The 7,812-nt window shown below is 37.4% G+C and overlaps 1 long non-coding RNA gene across 1 annotated transcript; it reads left to right on the forward strand.

Annotated features, from left to right (window-relative positions):
* The first annotated feature begins 4,767 nt into the window (after positions 1-4,767).
* LOC121062112 lies at positions 4,768-7,582 on the forward strand. Its single transcript, XR_005815413.1, has 4 exons — positions 4,768-4,841; positions 6,293-6,503; positions 6,861-6,912; positions 7,206-7,582. It is a non-coding gene; the product is annotated as an uncharacterized LOC121062112 (long non-coding RNA).
* The last annotated feature ends 230 nt before the right edge of the window (positions 7,583-7,812 follow it).

Genomic DNA, 7,812 nt, shown 5'->3' on the forward strand with positions numbered 1-7,812 from the left:
CGCAACCCCACTTCCCCCCCCATCCCCTCCCCCCCCCCCCCCCCCCAGTCAAAGTCCAACTCTAAATTGCAAAAGGACACTAGCAAATGCAGGAAGGCTAGTGGTCAGATCCAGGTGACTGGCTCTCCCTACTCAGTCAAATGCGATGATTCTGTGGAAGCTGAATAGTGTGAAAAATGGTGAATCTTGTGGATCCTTGTTTGTGTTACTTCCAAGAGGAGAATGGAGATGCCATAAGAAAAAATGTCCAGATAGGAAATAATTTTCCAGTGTTCTGCTAAAACACCTGTAACACAGGATTCATTGCTTATACCAGTGTTTCTGCTCTCAGTGGGAAACAGCTCCAAGTAGCAACTGTTTGCTGCCCAGCAAGTAATATGGCAGCCTCTAGTGATCACAGATGAAAAATACAGGTAAATAACAGCTTATGGGTTATTCAGGTGATCATGAAAAAGATTTTCGAAATTGTCCAAATCACATCATTTTTGTTGTCACCTCAAACAGTTGGCAGACCTGAACACTGACGTACCTGGGTTTGCAAGAGTTTTTTATTTCACAAAAAAAAAAAAAAAATCCTTCTTATGCCTGAAATAACGCTGACTAATGCAAGAAATTCTTCTGGTACAGAGAAGCTATAACTGGGACTGAATTTAGCCTAATGTGCTAATCCTGAAGGTGGAATTATGATCACAGTTTGTCATATGCAGAACATCTTATTTTGTAAGTCTATTTATCAGCTGCACATAATATATGGCTTTCCAAAATTGCTGCATTTTTTTTTACTGAGAGCTGACTGCCTATACTGATAAAGCATTAAACACCACTGTTAGCATATGGTAACATAAACTGTGAGATAACCTTTCCTCAGGTATGGCATGGGACCATAAGACACTAAAACGCCTATCTAACATGCTTGCATAGCCAAATTATACAAAGAAATCTGTGATTTGTCAGGTGGTAGTCCTTAAAGATATGAATGGATTATTCACAAGTGATTCCCAGATGTGTTGACCCACTCACTAACTCCGTGAACTGTCTAGACTGTGTCCTCCATCAGGGATGTGGACAGACTATTCTCCAGACAATAGCCTGTGATTCACAGACCAGCAGCCCTCCCAAAACACACCTGACACTCTTGCATCAGCCTGCGGGTCTGACTGAAAGCTGGAAAGCTGCAGCCCTGTAAGAGTAGCTCCCCAAAACCAGTGCAGAGTAGCTCTCACTACCTGGTCCAGGGCTGCTGCTCATCAAAGGAGACATCCAGTGTCATGACAGTGTGTATGAGAGGTCCACAACTTTCCCGACTGTAGCTTGTCAGCAGGCAAGATTAATTGTTAGTAGTGTTATGCCTTGCCTTCACGACAAGTGGCATTTCCCTTTTCTTTTGTTTATGCTTACGCTGCTCACATTCCGCCCAGTCTGAACTACACTGGTAATCAGGGTATGTAGTTGTAATAAAAGCCATCAAATTTAGTCATCTGATGACACTTTATTGTCTGATATCCAAAGATTCTGTTTGACATCTCCCACTTTTTTTTTTTTTTTTTTTTTGGCGTAGTCAGCAAGATATCAAAAGTCCATTTCTTGTCTTCCCTCTTTTCAGTAGCAACTTTAATTTTGAAAGAAAAGGATGGTTTCCTATCAATTAAAGTCCCCTTAAATACTATGCAAAATTTGGCCTCATGTTTATCATTGTTGCAGTCATTAGTCTTTGAGAAAACACTATAGAACACACTGTCATGTTTAAACATGTTTCTATCCACATACGAACATTTAAAAAAAAAAAAACGAGAAAGTTCTTCCAGATGATAACAGCTACCAAAATGCACAACTAATCTTTTGAGTTGATATGCAAGGACAACATTAGCTTTTACGAGTTATCTCATGCTTTCCCAGGCAAAGCTGTATTTTTATCCCAAGGAGAACTCTCCGATTTATATTGCTAAGACATATATATTTGAACACAATGGAATAATTGCTTTTATTACATGACTAGCTAATATTATATATCAGCTCATTTCCATTGCAAATTCTGGTCTTGATGCAAGAAATTAGGGTTCAAGTTAGAGGTGGCCAATTTTTTCAAGAAAATATTTTTCAATGAAAATTGTTTTCTCAACTAAAATACTTCCCACCCTCTCTCTTCCACCTCCCTCCAGGAAACTACACTTCTGCAGCTAGTCTGTCTGTAAATTTGTTTACATGTCCATCTGTGTGTCTTGCTATGCCAAATAAATGTTAGGCCTGTTGGCTTATTCAAATTATTTTTTTATTTAAATTTAAGAAAAATCCTAAAAAAAATGTTAAATACATGGTTAGGAAAAGCAGAAAACACTTTTCTAGTTCATCTTGACCCAGACAAAAAGTCTGCACTTCAATAAACAATAAAGAGTCAATGTGGAATGGATCCTCCTCTTGTCCTGGCAATAGGGGAGATTTAATTCAGAGCTCCTGCTTATCTGAACACACAAACAAAAGATATGCAGCCATTTATCAGATGTCATTTTTTAAATTAAGTGGTAACAAAGATGCCTATTTTTAAATTAGAATATTTTAAAATATTTAAATATTATTTGCATTTTGGTAGAAAAAAAATCTAATTTTCCCCTTTCTTTACTAACAAAAAGAAAAAATGTTGAAGTATAAGAGCATAAAAACCATAACATCTCTAAGGCTTTTGTTTTTGATGTTATCAAAAATAAGTTTCTTTCTTTGTCTTTCTTTCTTTCTTTCTTTCTTTCTTTCTTTCTTTCTTTCTTTCTTTCTTTTTCTTTTCTTTTCTTTCTTTCTTTTTCTTTCTTTCTTTCTTTTTCCTTCCTTCCTTCCTTCCTTCTTTCAAGCAGTTAGTTTTATTTCTAGTTTTAGAACTCTATTTAAAGGTCTTAATTCTTTATTTCTTATGAATTCTGAGGCATATAATGAGCTTATGCTTCTGCCAGTTAAGAAGAATCTTTAATACAGCCAACATAAAGACTAATTTAGTTCTCCTAGAGTTAATTAGTCTGATTTGAAGGAGCAGCGAATTGTGTTTTGTTTAACTTAGATCGCTAAAATGAGACTAATAATTTAAATGGGAATTCTCCATCTCTCTCTTTAATTAATACATTTATTTATCAGGGGAAAAATAAAAAAGGACCGAAGAGTCAAAAATTGGAAGTTCAGATAACTACAGCCTCCTTGTCAAGTAGTAAAGAGTTTGAATTATATATATATATAAATTCAGTATACTGAAGTAATGCCAATTTTATGTCATAACTTTATACAGTAATTTTGTTTGTGTCACATCACTCTAAACTCCAGCCCTCCTGGTTCAAACTACTGATTCAGCCTGTTCCATATGCATGGGTCAAATATTTTGGTCAAAATAAAAGCACAAAGAGAAAACAAATTAAAAAACACATGCACACACAAACACAGAAAGTAAATTGTAGAGACAGAGAAAGGAATCGGGTGGAGAGAGACATGACAAAGATAATTTGTTTCTCCAATGAGATTCAACAAAGGTTTGAACAGGTATTACCAAATCTTTTAAAATTTGGCAGTGGTGCCTGTTCACTGGAAGGTACTTAACCCTGCCAAGCTTTTGTCCCCGAAGTTGACTGAGTCCTCCAAGAAACATATGCTATTAGCTACAAATACTGCTCGAAACAACAACACTTTTGATGAGCTGGAAAGCTTCCAAAATGTTGGACAGCCACTCAAAACACCAAATTAACAGGTGATTTTTTAAGAGGTTATTTATTGTAAGAGTCATTCTCTTGCCTAAGTCTCATCATAGGTTCAACTCTTTTGATCTGTCAGCCCCCTAGGCCATGTCACTGTCCCTTGCTGTGGCACTATTCATTGCTAAATGCTCCTTACTGTATCTTGTGTTTTGTTGCTTGGTTGCTCAGACTCCTTGTGGACTGTCTAAATCTACAAACCACTTGTACAGAAAGTTAGGAAGTGAGAGAAATAAGAGAAAGAAAAGGGGAAGAAGAAAACAAGATTAGAGAGATTGGAAGTTGATTTACTGTTTCCATAATTTGAGATTCCTTGGAACAGTAGGTACTCACAATTTAGTAGTAAAAAACACTAGATGATGTCTTCATTTGCATCTTTGCATCTGTGCAAATGTATGGTTTAAGCTGACATTACAAGGGGTCTCAAACAGAAAAAGTCTCCTGAGCAAAACAAAATCCAGTACAAATATGTTCAGAGCTAGAAATATGAATATATTGAGTTTTAAATGGTCACTGATCCAGAGGAAGCAGAACCTTGTGAAAAATCACTAGAAGTGAACAGACCAGACAGTAAATTAAAGAAGCTTTGGAAAAACAATCCCTCAGTATTTAGTTCTTTTTGAGAAAAGAGACTTTAGACAATATTCCTAAATAAATAGTTTTGTACCAAAGATACCCTACTTTGTCTTCACACTGTGTTATATTTTTCCCCCAGATCTGTGAGGACTTGAATATTTGACCAGAAATATTTGGTACACTCGTTACAATTACCATGCATTTTCAGTTCCTGAGAAAGTAATATTTTCTATGCTATTAATTTACACTGACATATATTTACAGGGATTGGATTCTATATGTTATCTCTGAAAACATTAAGGTAAATGTTCGCTCATCTTAAAAATATAGACACATACTGTTTTCCAAATTCTGATATCTATATTACCATATATTTAGATCAGCTGCCAATAAACATACAGTTACTACACATTTGTTGTTGTCATAGGTCTAAAATTCCAGAGTTCTGACAATGATGGCACTGGTCAAACTCCCATTAACTGTGGTGTTGCAGGACTCAGTAACAGCTGAGGATGTCAGATTGATTCAACATTAGCAAACCTGGTATGAGCTGTCGCCTGTAATTTTGAAATTAGGTGATTACCTGTCACCTGTAATTTTTAAATTCTCTTTAATCCTTGAAATGTGTGACATACTGCTAAATTCCAGATATATTACTGATGCATCTGCAGTAGTAAGCTGTATTTAGCTCTCTTTCTACTTCTGCTCACACCAGTTCTTACATTCACATTTAATCCATGAATCAGAAAATAAAAGAGAAAAAATGTGTGAGCATAGGCACACGCACATACACTGCTGCCTCCTTTCAGATAACAGTCCTGATCTCCAGTTGTTTAACAGGAAGAACAGCGGACCTTGCCCTATCTGGAAGCGTGACAAATCAAAGAAGAATTCTTAGGAATTAAGTGGGATTATGTTAGGCTCTCATCTCTCCCCACCCCCTGTAGAAAATGATCATGAAACAAAACATACTCCGCACAAGGCTCTCACCTCCCTGTTCCCAGACATCCCCATCTTAAATTAAAAATCCTCCAGATCTCCCTATGTAATTGTTCATTCTGAACAGATGTTGTCAGTTTGAGACAAGGATTTGATACGAAGTGGAACTACGTAGTTTAAAAAGCTCAAATTAAAATTTATGGATTCATGGTAATAACTCCACCATGGTCCTGTTTCCATTTAAAGGCTGGTTTTCCAGTCTCCGTCTAACTCAAATTTTCTTTTGAAAGCCAAGTTTTCCAGGCCTCCTCACTAATCCAAATGCATTTGTCCTGGAACTGTTCCCAAACTACAGTGGCCAGTGTTCTGCCTATGAAACTCTCTTCCCTGGCTCACAGTGACAGAAAGTCATCTCCATGATGGTCAGGGTGGAAGATAGCATAGTGCTTCAGTGCTCTCACCTACGAACCAAAAGGAATTGTAGGAATTTCATACTGCCTTTGGACTCTTTCAGCCCCCTATGTAGCCTATACTTAGTTTCTCTCTCTCTTTCTGATGCTCCCAGATGCATGTCAGAGCAGGAGAGCACATGTAGAAATAGCTCAGTTCTTTGATTTGCATATTTTTAGCAAACATTTTTATGCAGACCCCACTGTGCCCGTGTTTTCTTTTGTGTTTTATGTTTTCACGTGAATAGCTACACCACACTTGCTCATACACTCAGATCAGAAATAACTAATCACCAGCTAATCTGACTCACTTTATAAAGCAGGCCACAGGCTTCACCTAGCAAGTCCTGCATCTAATCCTGTAATGAGCTATGTTTTTCATGTCTCCAAGTAATGTGTGATTTCTCATATATTTAATTTTCTCAGCGTTTAATTATACTTCCTGTTAAAACTGGAATTCCTGCATGAGCTTTCCCGATGTCATCTGACAGCCACTGGATCTCGTTACCCCTTCACTCCAAGACCAGATTGCTTTCTGGCAGAGCTGCAGTGCCATCACCTTCTCTGTACTCTTCCTTTTTTCCTCCGGGGTTTCTTTGCTCACAGGGCTGCAACACTTGCAGAGGGATTTGTTGCTGAATGTCACTGCCACGCTCTTGTGGAAGTGACACTGCATTTCCTTGTATGAACACGACTGATTTTGAAGAATAAACTTTGCATGCTGAATCAGGATAGGAGAAGGAAGAAGAACAGTTGTGTGGAAGTAACTTTGAATCTGCTCAACAAAACCTTTTTCTGCATCCAGAGACTCAGGGTGGTATGTTACTGGTACAACACTGTCTGCATCCCTCACTTTTTTCTAACTTATTTCCTCTCATTCTTCAGCACCCTTTTCCATAATTTGTGCTTTATCAGCATGAATATCCCAAACCTCACAAAAAGCATACACTATTTTTATAGTGTGCAGTGGTCTCTGCTTTACTTTTCAAGTTCCACTGTATCTGAACTTTTGAAAGACACAGGCATTTACTAAGTACACATAAGTGGAAGAGATGAGAAAAATAAATAAATAGAAATGAAAAATTAACAATTCCATCTATTCATTCATGATATTATAAATCTTTTTTAGTTTGGAACCAGACTTGTTTAATAGGCAATTTTTACTTCTTTTCAGGTTTTTCCATATAACTAAAGGATGGAGCATGTGAAATAATTTTCTCTCTGAGGTACAATTAAAACTAACAAGACTTTCTCATAAATGTAAACAGAAGATAAAAGAAATTTTCAAACAGACTTCTGAGCTTGGCATTTCTTTGCATGATAATAACTAATTAACCACATTTAGTGTAAGGACTTTTAGAATACAATAACTTCTGTGTGTGTGTGTGTGTGTGTGTGTGTCTGCTTATTAATTCTGCCTGAGATCATGAATGTGTTGCATATATGCTCATCATTGCTGCCTGCTCTGCTTGAGAAACACCACTAACTTTCCAGTTGTCCTTCCTTTTTTTGTTTCCAGGTTGTGCTGATACTCAGGGGAGTAAAGACCCAGTCTAACAATGATGAATCATTAAATCTGATGATCCTCTACTGCAAGAAGGCTACTCCGTGCAAAGGTTGTCCTCCAGCTAAGAGAATTGGTTTAACAGCACCAAATCACACAGCAGCCAAGTCAAGTCACCAGGCAAGTAGAGATGCAGATTGAGTCTTGCGAGCACCCTGCAGTGCACTGCCATAGACACCAGGTAAAATGAGGGCAGGCTGCAGCTATCGGGTGTCTCTTCACCAAATTCTTGAGACAGACTGTGAGTCAGAGCTGGAAATTTCATGTTACTGGCCATTTTATAATTGTCCCCAGTCCTGTCAATAAAAAGCAATTGTCTTTGTAAAGCTCTGTAAAGATTATTTCAGTGTTGGCATCTACAACCTTGTGTCATGCTCTTGAAAAGATAAGAACAGAAATCATGAGATTTATACTTACAGTGGAATGCTAAGCTGCAAGAAGAAAACTATGAGAGACGGTGCTATCTTTAAACAGATGGATTGAGTGTTGTGTGCTAATTCTGCACTTGAAATGCCTACTAAAAGGCAGAACAAAGGCAAGACATGATATGAGAATGCCGTCT

Source organism: Cygnus olor, chromosome Z, assembly GCF_009769625.2.
Source record: "Cygnus olor isolate bCygOlo1 chromosome Z, bCygOlo1.pri.v2, whole genome shotgun sequence".
In the NCBI taxonomy this organism is placed as follows: Eukaryota; Metazoa; Chordata; class Aves; order Anseriformes; family Anatidae; genus Cygnus; species Cygnus olor.